Source organism: Myodes glareolus, chromosome 23 (assembly GCF_982192425.1).
Source record: "Myodes glareolus chromosome 23, mMyoGla1.1, whole genome shotgun sequence".
Classification (NCBI taxonomy): domain Eukaryota; kingdom Metazoa; phylum Chordata; class Mammalia; order Rodentia; family Cricetidae; genus Myodes; species Myodes glareolus.
This window is the reverse complement of record NC_142048.1, coordinates 62,885,923-62,898,206: the sequence shown is the minus strand read 5'-3', so window position 1 is coordinate 62,898,206 and position 12,284 is coordinate 62,885,923. Positions and strand designations below refer to the sequence as shown.

The 12,284-nt window shown below is 36.2% G+C and overlaps 1 long non-coding RNA gene across 1 annotated transcript; it reads right to left on the bottom strand.

The window, feature by feature from the left end:
- Window positions 1–645: 645 nt before the first annotated feature.
- On the bottom strand, window positions 646–2,205 carry LOC146890515 (uncharacterized). The gene is made up of 2 exons (XR_014998606.2): window positions 2,010–2,205; window positions 646–1,390 (listed from the first exon to the last, which is right to left on the bottom strand). It is a non-coding gene; the product is annotated as an uncharacterized LOC146890515 (long non-coding RNA).
- Between the last annotated feature and the right edge of the window lie 10,079 nt (window positions 2,206–12,284).

The window sequence follows — 12,284 nt, the reverse complement described above, 5'->3', positions numbered from 1 at the left end:
CAGTCAAGCGAAGACCCCAAGACACAGTTTCAGTCTGCCATGATTATGAAGATTTCAGTGAGGCAAAAAGATCTTTGCATAAGAAACACAAAACGACATTCTTATTGAAATGTCAAAATGGATCACTATTATATGCAAAATGTTCTAGTAATTCAGAGAGGATGGAAGCTAATGAGGAGCAGAAGTCATTGCAGACATCTGCTAATGTATACAATAGGGCACATTTCCAGGTGCAGAAAGAAAGGGCATGTTTTCTAGAGCTAGCAAACTGCCTTACTTAGGGGAAACTTCTTGGGACAGTATCTTAGTTCAGAAATACGTGGCAGAAGCTAAATTCAGATTATAGATATATTTGAAGCCTAGGCTAAGACACACTGGGATCAGAGTGACTACAGAGAACTCCAGATCTAGGGTACATGGTATCATTGTTATCTCTCAGTTATTATTTATTTCATGCATTGAACAAACAGTATGTGGCCACTAATATTTGATAGACATGATAATAAGTGTTAATATACAGGATTTTGTAAGGGAGAGATAGGGATAAGGGGAATTAAGTGGCTGATATAATTGTCCAATATGAGAAAATGAGGGCTAATACTGGATTATAGAGATAAAGTACTTCAACAATGAATTTCTCCAGACTTTAACTCAAATAATATTATTTTAATGCATCATATAGGTGAGGTATCATGTTAAGTGTTAAGATTAAAGGAATGAACACAAATGTAGGACAAATTCAAAAAAGGGTGTAATACAACTGTCTCATGTTAAATAATAGACATATCTTAGTAAACAGACATCACACATTTTATGAACATTTAGAATAAGGCCACAATATAATATATTCTCAAATAATGTAAAGAATATTTTATCTTTTAAAAAAAATTTCTTTATTATTATTTTTAAAAATTTTCACCTCCTCACCTACTCCCACTTCTCTTCCCCTTCCCCTATTCCCCCTCCTCCTCCCTCTCCAGTCCAAAGAGCAGTCAGGGTTCGCTGCCCTGTGGGAAGTCTAAGGTCCTCCCCTCTCCATCCAGGTCTAGGAAGATGAGCATCCAAACAGACTAGGTTCCCACAAAGCCAGTCCATGCAGTAGAATAAAAACCCACTGCCATTGTCCTTGGTTTCTCAGTCAGCCCTCCTTGTCAGCCACTTTCAGAGAGTCCGGTTTGATCACGTGCTCCATCAGTCACAGTCCAGCTGGCCTTGGTGAGCTCCCATTAGATTAGCCCCACCGGCACAATGGGTGGGCACACCCTTCGCGGTCCTGACTTCCTTGCTCACGTTCTTCCTCCTTCTGTTCCTTATATGGATCTTGGGAGCTCAGTTCAGTGCTCCAGTGTGGGTCTCTGTCTCTATCTCCATCCATCACAAGATGAGGATTCTATGGTGATATGTAAGATATTCATCAGTGTGGCTATAGGATAGGGCCAGTTCAGGCGCCCTCTCCTCAGATGCTCAAGGAACAAGCTGGGGACCTCTTATTGGACACCTGGGAACCCCTCCAGTGTCCGGTCTCTTGCCAACCCTAAAATGGCTTCCTTAACTAAGATATATACTTCCCTGCTCCCATATCTACTCTTCCTCCAAACCAACCATCCCATTCCCCCTTCTTGATAATTGACCACATACTCAGTAACAAAGCAAACTTTCACAGATACAAAAAAATATTAGTAACCACGTGTGTCTTGTAAAATCACCATGGAATAAAGTTAGAATTTAACTATAATTCTACCCCCAGAAAGCCTACAAACTCGTGGAAGCTGAACAGTCATCTACTGAACCACCCCTGGGTTAGGGAAGAAATAAAGAAAGAAATTAAAGTCTTCCTTGAATTCAATGAAAATAAAGACACAACATACCTAAACCTATGGGACACTATGAAAGCAGTGCTAAGAGGAAAGTTCATAGCTCTAAGTGCCCACATTAAAAAAACGGAGAAAGCTCACATTAGAGACTTAACAGCACAGCTGAAAGCTCTGGAAAAAAAGAAGCAGACTCACCCAGGAGGAGTAGAAGACTGGAAATGATCAAACTGAGGGCTGAAATCAGCAAAATAGAAACACAGAAAACAATCCAAAGAATCAATGAAACAAAGAGCTGGTTCTTTGAGAAACCCAAAGAATATTTTAAATAGAACATTTCCTCGGAAGCTTCTGATTCAGTAACACCAATGACAAGAAACTAGTCATAAAATGAAGATATGAGGAAGTGAGGATTGTACAGAACTTTATGTGTACAACTGATAGATATCTCTGCCATCATCAGATAAAATATGATTTCTTTACAGGACCATAAAATGCACGAGACCTTGAAAAAGGGTGGTTGTAGAAGGGGTGGGGCAGGGACAAAGCACTTAAGACATGCTACCTTGAGAAATGAATCTGTTGAGTCAGTTTTAACCACTAGATTTGACCTCTAGTGATGTGTCAGAAAGTGACAAACAAGGAATACAACACTTAGGCAGCTGGATGACTTATTAAAGTAATAATATAGAGTTCTCTCCTTTACATATATGGATTTTTGCCTTTGGGAGAACACTTTTCAGGATCCTGAATATACTAACAAGACACATAAATTTTGCACCTGCACACATATACAGGTATGCCTTCATGTGCACATTCATGGTTCAATCATTGGCAAACAGAATCATCACTTCCTAGACTTTGAAAGAATTTTATTAATATAGATAAGGGTCCATTATGACTCCAGGTTATATATGTTCTTATAGTCAGAAAGACTTGGTATATACAAAATTGATAAACATAAATATGCTTTAGGTTAATATGTATGAAGCCAAAATATATATTATGCTAGGTAATGGTACACTGTAGGACTGATGATTATCTAAAATACAAGAACATTTTGCTGTGTGGCATCAAAAGGAAATAAAGACAATTTTGCCTTTTAAAGTCTGTAATTCTTTTAATGACTATAGAATATATAGTCCTTAAAAACCTACTGTGCTTTAAAGAAGTGGTTCTCACTCTGTGGTCATGACTCCTTTGAGGGTTAAATATTATTTTTCCCACATATCAGATATTTGCATTATGACTCATAGCATTAGAAAAATTATAGTTATGAAATGGCAACAAAATAATTTTATAGTGGAGGGTCATCAGAACATCAGTAACCATTAAAATGTTGTAGACTGAGAACCACTGCTTAAAAGTGTCCATTACTCAGTAACTATTTGTCCAAATTTATTAGAAACTTTGAGAAAAAGAGAGGAAACAATAAAACTTTTAAAAGTGTCAAAATGATTGTACAGATCATGAAAGCTGTGAGGGATTCAGGTAGGTAGACAATATAGGTGCTGCATTAGCTTTTTTTTTGGAGAGACCCGTTTAACCTACAGAAGACACCAACAATAGATCAAAGTCATAACTTCACCCAATTCTAGTTTAGTGAACCACCGTGTTCATTATGTTAACTTACAGGACAATCAGTGAGGGTTTGCTTATAGGGATTGGTGACCTCACAATACACGGATAACTGATAAGTCCTATCCCAGTATGGGTAATGACTACCTTAAAGTTGTTTAATGGAGTCTCCCCATTCAGCTAAACTTCCAGGCCTATAGTCGTCTTAAAATACTGGTACAGCAGCTAGGGAGGTGCAGAGGAAGGCAGTTGCTAGAATCTCAGTCAGGAAACTAATGACTCTCCTCATTCCTTGTCTTTATATGAAGGAATGCTAACAGATCCTATTTTGTTACAGTGCCATGTAGATAACCAGAGTTACTGCGATTAAGAAGGTAACATCTATGTTAAGTTAAGGATGGTATGCCATAATGTGATATAGTTCAATGTATGTAGCACTCTTGTCTAGGATTTGAGTTTGGTTCTCAGCACCCATGTGGTAGCTCATGACCACCTGTAACTCCCAAGCCAGAAGATTTGACACTCTTAGGGTTTCTGTGTGAACTGAACACATGTGCCTATATTCCTACCTCATATTTATAATTATAAAATAAGTATTAGAAAATATAATTGACCCCAGTGCTGTAAAGAATCTCTTACCATTTCAGCATTTTGAAGATCATTTGACACAGCATTAAAATCCATGTTATAATAAATATTATACTTTGGGGTTTTATAGAACCATAGTGAATAAATATAACATGTGAGGGATTCCCAAGGACCTACTCTACAGGTACCTGATAAATCAAATAAGCTTACTGTTAATGACCTTGTTTTGGTTGACTGAGTTTATAGTGAGCACTTGAAACCTATATCTAATGAAAATGTTTTAGAAAAGTTCAAAAAATAAACCTATGTATAGAACTAAATGAGCACTTCAAGATTTGAAACAACAACTAAGCACTAGAAATCCATCATTTTATTTTATTTTTGTATTCTGTCCTGTCCCCATCAGGTTGCTATTTGGTAGGGACTTTATTTTCCCTATAGTAAATAAATAGTGTATTTACCCATATAATAAATGTATATAGATTGGGCAAAGTTAATCATGATTATTGTGCTGTATAAATGTGAAGTATTTCTAACATAGAACTTGACATTAACTGATCAGAAATACAAATTAATCCATGTTCTCTAAATATGAAACTTCTATGTTATTTAACTTCAAATGTAAGTCAATGTAGAGGATAGTTTTGTCTTGAAAACAGGCAACATTTGATATTCTAATTCAGGACCAATGTTCTCAAGTTCACAAGTACAATTAAACTCCTGATACGGTGATTAAATGTCAGTCACTGTCTTTATGGAATTTTGCTTCCTATTCTCCAAACAAAATCCTGCATGGGAAAACTTTGTATTCATATTGGTCTCTATACTCTTTTTACTCTCGTTAGTTCTTTTTGATTCCTCAATCATTTGTGAAGGTTTTTATACTTAAAACAACTCTGGTTATAAAGGATCAGAAGGTTTTAAGTTGAAAATACTTCTAATCTCTAGTAAAATTGACTATGGGTGTCCACATCTTAAGTAAATAGATGTTTATTTTGCTTTGGGCCATATTTATCTAGCGGCATGTAACTACTGATTGTGTTTCTGTCCCTCCATTCCTAGTCACTAAGGCATCGTCAGGCAACTTTTGTCTTAAAGCAGATGTAGAAGGGGGATCAGTGCCAGCATATATTTATTACCTTTTAGAGGCACCAGCACAAAGGTAGCTGAGGATGACTTTCAACTAGATCCTGCTGCTTCCTTTCCCTGAGTGCTAGGATTGCAAGGGTTTGCCATACAGCATTTTTTATGTGGTACTAAAAAAGTATTTTATGCCTGATAGATAAACACTCTACCAACCGTCATCTCCTTCCACTAATAATTTCATTTTAATGTAATGCATTCATGCAGACTTTGACATTCATTTGCCTGTAGATATGTTTTCTATAGTTTACTACTCTGGTCAACCTATAGAATGCAGATCCTGATTTATTTAGTTAAAGCTTTGTCATTTTTCAGCTGAGTGATCTTAAAAATGTTGCTTAACCTTCTTGTGCTTAAATCCCCTCAATTGTAAAAGGGGATAATATAACATGGAGTTATTGTGGGCAGTATTTGATTTACTCTATTCATAGAACTTGGATAAATGTCAGGGGCAGTGTTAACAATATTTGAAAGCCTTCTGTTGCTATTAGAGAAGGGAGTTTATATTTAATTGATGGTAATTTTTGTTTACATAAAGAATTAGATTACTGGGGGGTGGCTTGGGCATATGCATTATTCCTCACCCACTAACCTTTCAAGTTAGATGAAGAAAAACCAATCTCATAGTGATATATTGTGAGAACAATTCATTGTTTATTTTTGCTTTTACAAACAGGTTCTATCATTGTCCCATGATGCTCTGGAATTCTCTGTTCTCCTGCCTCAACCTCTCAAATTCTGGGACTATATATATGTTCCACCACACCTGACTTTTCCAAACATTAAAAAAATATGAACAAATTTATGGTATCTTTTACAGTTCTCTTGAAATTTTCAAACCATTTAACTAAGGTATTCATTGCTTCTGTTTATGGGAAGCTGGCTGTCAAACAGCTTTTAGTTCCTAATCCTTTTACTTAGAAGCTCCAAATTAAGATTTATGTTCTCTGAAAGTTTTGGAGAATAAAAAAATATTGAATGAATTTTGCTGCTACATCTTGACCATTGAAGTTTTCAGCCAGTTGTACTATGACAAAACCTATAGAGCAAGATCTACCAACTTTAAAAGTATAATTTTTATAGATGGTAAGATCATATGACTGAAGATATTATATGCTTCACCATCACATGACACAGAAAAATGTAACTTGAACTGTTCTGGATGCTTCCTTCCTGATGCTAGCTTTTATATTAACAAAATGGTCTATGCAGACTACTTGGAAGAATTGTCACCAACACTCTTTTTTAGTGTGTACCTTGTATGTAGCAACATTAATAGATCAGGTAAGATGACCCCACTAATCCAATAGTGGCAACTCAGTTATTGAGATAACCAATCACATTCTGATTGGATTTGAGGCCTGCTTCTTAGAAAGGAATCGTGTTTGATGCCTACTTAAAGTCTCAAGGTGGGGAGATCATAGGCAATTAATGGGAAAGCTACTATTATTGTTATACCAAATGGGCATAATGTGCCTATCAAATTGCCTTAAAAATAACCATGTGTGCCTATAGAATAGTGTTACTGTTAGCTTTGGACAGGGAAGCTTCATTTTGCAGTGGTGGGTGGTGACTACAGAGATTTGTAACTGATCAAAGTACAAATAATAAATGACTATTGAAGGCACAGCAATAAATGGGATATTCATAACGCCCCCTCTAAGGCCTAGAGAACATCATGGAATATGGTGCCAAAAGAATGTAAGAGCTGAAAGACAAGGGTGTGGTATAGAATGCTGACTCCTGGGCATGGTATAGAATGCTGACTTCTGGGCATGGCATAGCTGTTGTACTCTTGAACTCACAGTACTGTGATTACCTACCCAAGACCTTCACAATATTGGGCCTGCCAACACCCTGTTATGGAAGGGGAGGGACGATTCATAGGACTGTCCTCTCCCTGAAGATTCATACATAATTAATATTTGATGAGGAAGGGAGAGACATTTTCTTTAGTGGTATTATATTAGTTACTATTGACTGTCATGATAAAGTCAACTTATGGAAGAATTGATTTGGACTTATGTTTGCATAGTATTCGAGTCCACAATAGTGGGGGAGACATGGTATCAAGATGCTGGAATAAGAAGCTGAGAGATCACATCTCCAACCACACTGAAGCAGAGAGTGTGAACTTGAAGACAAATGAAGGTATAAACCCTCAAAGCCCACACCAAGGAATGGATGTTCTCCCTCAAGTTCCCACATCCTATGTTACCTCTCCAAACAACACCACTGTACTGGGACCAAATTTTTAAATACATGGGCCTATGTGGTACATTTCTCAAACAACTACATGTAGACATTGGTAAGTTTCTCACACTCCTGTAAACAACTATAATAAAAATCATTGGGCTGTACACATAAAAAATTGACCTGAAAGTAGACACACTAGTTGTGAAGAAGGAAATCAGTAGAAAAAGAGAAGGAATCAAGAGAGAATAAGGAATATATAATATGTATGAAAGTACCATAAGTATACCCACTATTTTGTATAATTAATCTATGCAAATAAAATTAAGTCTTTTGTAAGATTTTAGTTTATGTTCATTGAACAAAATAATGGGTAACATTGTAAATTCATACATTCCTCTCTTGGACTCATATGCTTTGTTCATTTTTCAACATCCTTCTTATCTCTTGACTTCTCCTTGTGTCCATGCATGCTCTTTCCTTTTCAACAAATATTTCCCCTTCTGCTACCATGACTTATCATTTTTCTTAAAATGTAAGTTTTATTATGAGAGAAGACATATAATATGCATCTTTCTGAATCTGGCTTATATTCTCCAACACAATGATCTTCAGTTTCATCCATTTTCCTGTGGAACTATTTCCTGTATAGATACCACATAAATTCTGACAGTTGCAAAGCTACTTCAAATGTCAAAATGACCTCAACTTGCTCCTTCCAGTCAGTTTCTTCTCTACATGCCTGGAAGACTTGCTTTTTGTGATAGTGGTTTTATTTCAGGTGAGAGTGTTGGAATACATAGTGATGAGATTACTGGCTGGTTTTGCCTTTTTAAGAAACTTCAAAATATTTTTTAAAGCAGCAGCACCACCCAGAGTCTACAGGAGCCACTGTCTGCCCTTTGTCATCACTAATGCCTTCTCATGCTAGCTATTTTCTTGGGCATACTGTGGTCTCACTGTGACTTTATTCTTTCTTACCTAACTGCGTTAGTCAGTTTCATTTCATTTCATTGTTTGTCCTTTTCTTGTGCTCATTTGCTCCAGTTGCCAGTATTTGCTAAAATATTTATTAAAATGTTCTTGCTCATTTTAAAATTAAGTTGATTGGACTTTGGATTATTTTACTGTGTGAATATTTGGTTTGGAATATGGCCAAGTGTGCACATGGACACACTCAAAAATCAGAGGAAGGTGTTGGTGACCTATTCTATGGTTTCCACAATATTATTTTGAGATAGGTTTTCTCAGGAATCTGAAACTCACTGTTTTATCTAGGTTGGCTGGTTAGTGGGCTCTCAAGATGTAACCGGTTTTGTTTCCCAATACTTGGGCTGCAGCTATTCATGACCATGCCCAACTTTTATGTAATTGCTTGGGATTTAGATCCAGATGCCCATAGTTGTACAGCAAGGTCTCCTACCTAATGAACAATATCACCGGCACTCTTTATGTATTTTAGATTCATTACTCTATAATATGCCTTTTATATTATTGTTTCTTTTCTTTCCTGACAGTCTCATATGCAGCCCAGACTGACTTGAATTCACTCTGCAGCCCATGTTGACCTGGAATTTATGACAATCTTTCTGCCATACCATGCAATAATGGTATTATGCATACACCATAATAACTGACTGTAAATTACCTTGTTTTTACATGTATTTTCTATCTTAGGGCAGCAGATTGAGTTGATTTAATTTATGCTCTTTTCTGAAGGGAAACAGTGGAGCAGAGAAAAAAGACGGAGTGTTGACTGAGATTTCTGTCCTGCCAGGTCCCACAGTTGTTCAGCCCCCAAGAAACACATAGAGGTCTACATTAATTACAAACTGACTGGTCTATTAGCTCAGGCTTCTTATTAAATAATCCTTACATCTTAAATTGGTCCATTATTCTTGTTTGTGTTAGCCATGTGACTTGGTACCTTTATCAATGAGGAGTTCTCATCTTGCTTCCTCTGCATCTAGATGATGACTGCATACTGTGCCTTTCCTCTTCCCAAAATTCTCCTGTTCTCATTGCCCCACTTCTACTTCCTGCCTGGCTACTGGCCAATCAGTGTTTTATTAAATTAAATTATATTGAAACAATACAACTGAGAAATCATTATAGGGTATAAGACCATTGTCCCACAGTAATGGAGGGTGCTTGGAGGAAGGGAAGTGAAGGAGGCTACTGTAGAAATGTGTGAGAGAATAAAGAAAAGATTAAAAATATAAAAAAGAATGTTTTCTATGGTTTGTAAAATCTGTATTGGTATATCTTTACCAATTTGGGGAAGTTTGCTTCTATGATCCCACAGGAAATCTGGTCTATACTAATGACTTGAGAGTTACCTTCTACTATACCTGTAGTTGATAGATTTATTTTTTTCATGGCATCTCACAGCTTCTGCTTATTCCTTTATTGTTTTTGAAAACAAATATTATATTCTTTGATTGAATGGCTCAAATCCTCTACTTTATCTCTAAGTCCTGATAGTCTGTCTTGATCTACTCTAGTGGAAAGTCTTTCCCCTGAGTTTTTTAACTGGGTTATTGAGTCTTTACCCTCCCTCTTATTTCCCAATTTGCAAATCAAGGGATCTTGCCAAAACAATTAGTCAAATTAGACCTTTCTAACAGGAAGAAAAAATGAATTCAGTTTTAAATGAAAAAAACCTGTCATTGTAGGTCACTATGGTAAATATCTCAAACTTAAATGCTGATTATAAAAGAAATAAGGTTCAGTCATTTGTATTGTGTCTTTTAGAAAAAAAATGAATCCATGTCTTCTTTAACTCTCTCACTGATGTTTGGAGGATTATTGAAGCTATGCTCTCATTGACAGAAATATCTCCACTCCAATTCTGTAGTTTTTTTATATTAAAGATATTCCAACATAGGCACAAACCCTCTCTTTTGAAACTCTTAAATATGTGATTAACTAGGAAAAGATATGACTACCTCAGATATCAATATTTTGAATGGATTGATTGATATTAAAGTTTTTTCTATTCTGGGCCAATGCCTTATAGTAAGATTAAAGATGCTGAGAGCTGGCCATGGACAAAGAGTTGAGAAAGAATGGAGGCCTAGTCAAGCACCAAATGTGTCAGACAGGACAGATTTACAAAATAGAATATGGAAAACGTAGAAAGGGAACTAGTTATCTATTTATGTGTGCATACTCTTAAATAATTCCATGAATTCCTGTGGGTACACATGACATAGTCTGAAGACTTGTCTTCTTAATGTAAGTCTTAATCAAAAAGTCTCAGTAATTCTATGGGTTCCTCAGTGGAATATCAATTCCAAGAAAGGTAAGTTGTTTTTGTTAGAAGAAAATGAGTATCTCCTACATATCAACAATTGAGATCCTGAAATTCTTCTTATTGGTATTGATGAGAGGATTCTAATACATGATCTCTCTCTCTACCCCTCTCTCCCTCTTTCTCTCTCTTATGCCTTTCTCCTCTCTCTCTCTCTCTCTCTCTCTCTCTCTCTCCCTCCCTCCCTGTCTCTCTCCAAACACACACACACACACACACACACACACACACACACACACACACACATACAACACACACATATATCTCTTATAGGGTGATAACTTTAATAAAAAGTACATGATATACTTTTATTAGTATTTTAAATTTGTAATCATTGTCACATAACTTTTTAAAATTGATTTTTATTGAGCTCTACATTTTTCTCTGTTTTCCTCGCCATCTCTCCCCTTCTCCCTTGAACTCTCCCCCAGGACCACATACTCCCAATTTACTCAGGAGATCTTGTCTTTTTCTACTTCCAATGTAGATTAGATTTATGTAACTCTCTCTTAGTGCCCTCATTGTTGTTTAAGTTCTCTGGATTGTGGTTTGAAGGCTGGTTCTCTTTGTTTTATGTTTAAAAAACACCTATGAGTGAGTACATGTGATAATTGTCTTTCTGTCTGGGTTACCTCACACAAATGTTTTCTAGCTCCATCCATTTTACTACAAAATTCAAGATGTCATTATTTTTTTCTGCTGTGTAGTACTCCATTGTGCAAATGTACCACATTTTCCTTATCCATTCTTTGATCAAGGGGCATTTAGGTTGTTTCTAGGTTCTGACTATGACAAACAAAGCTGCTATGAACATAGTTAATCACATGTCCTTATGGTACGATTGAACATCGTTTGGATATATACCCAAAAGTGGTATTACTGGGTCTTTAGGAAGGTTGTTTCCTAATTTTCTGAGAAATCACCAAAGAGGCTGTACCAGTTTGCATTTCCACCAGCAATGCAGAAGTGTTCCCTTTTCCCCACAACCCCTCCAGCATAAGTTGTCATCAGTGTTTTTGATCTAGGCCGTTCTTACAGGTGTAAGATGGAATCTCAGAGTTGTTTTGATTTGCATTTCTTGGATGACTAAGGATGTTGAGCATTTCCTAAAGTGTCTTCAGCCATTTTAGACTCCTCTGCTGAGAGATCACTGTTTAGGTCTGTACTACATTTTTTACCGTATTATTTGTTCTTTTGATGACCAATTTCTTGATATCTTTGAATATTTTGGAGATCAGACCTCTATCTGATGTGAAGTTGGTGAAGAACTTTTCCCATGCTGTAGGCTGTTGTTTTGTCTTGTTGACCATGTTCTTTGCTTTACATAAGCTTTTCAGTTTCAGACGGTCCCATTTATTAATTGTTTCACTCAGTGTTTGTGTCACATAACTTTTAAGAATCATTGATTAATGTTTCTCTGCATGATTTTCTTAGGGGAAAAAAACCTCAGTTGTTGTCAGTGGGATAACCAATTATTAGTGTATTTAATTAAGAGTTTCTCTCAGTCACTTTTCAAAGAATAATTTAAGTTCTCTTATTTATATCAATAGGATTATGTGATGAGGACATATTGACAGTATTTGCAAAGACTCCACTAACTAGATACTACAAAAATCTTTCCCACTTATTCACACCTTTAAAATAAAATACCCATCGAA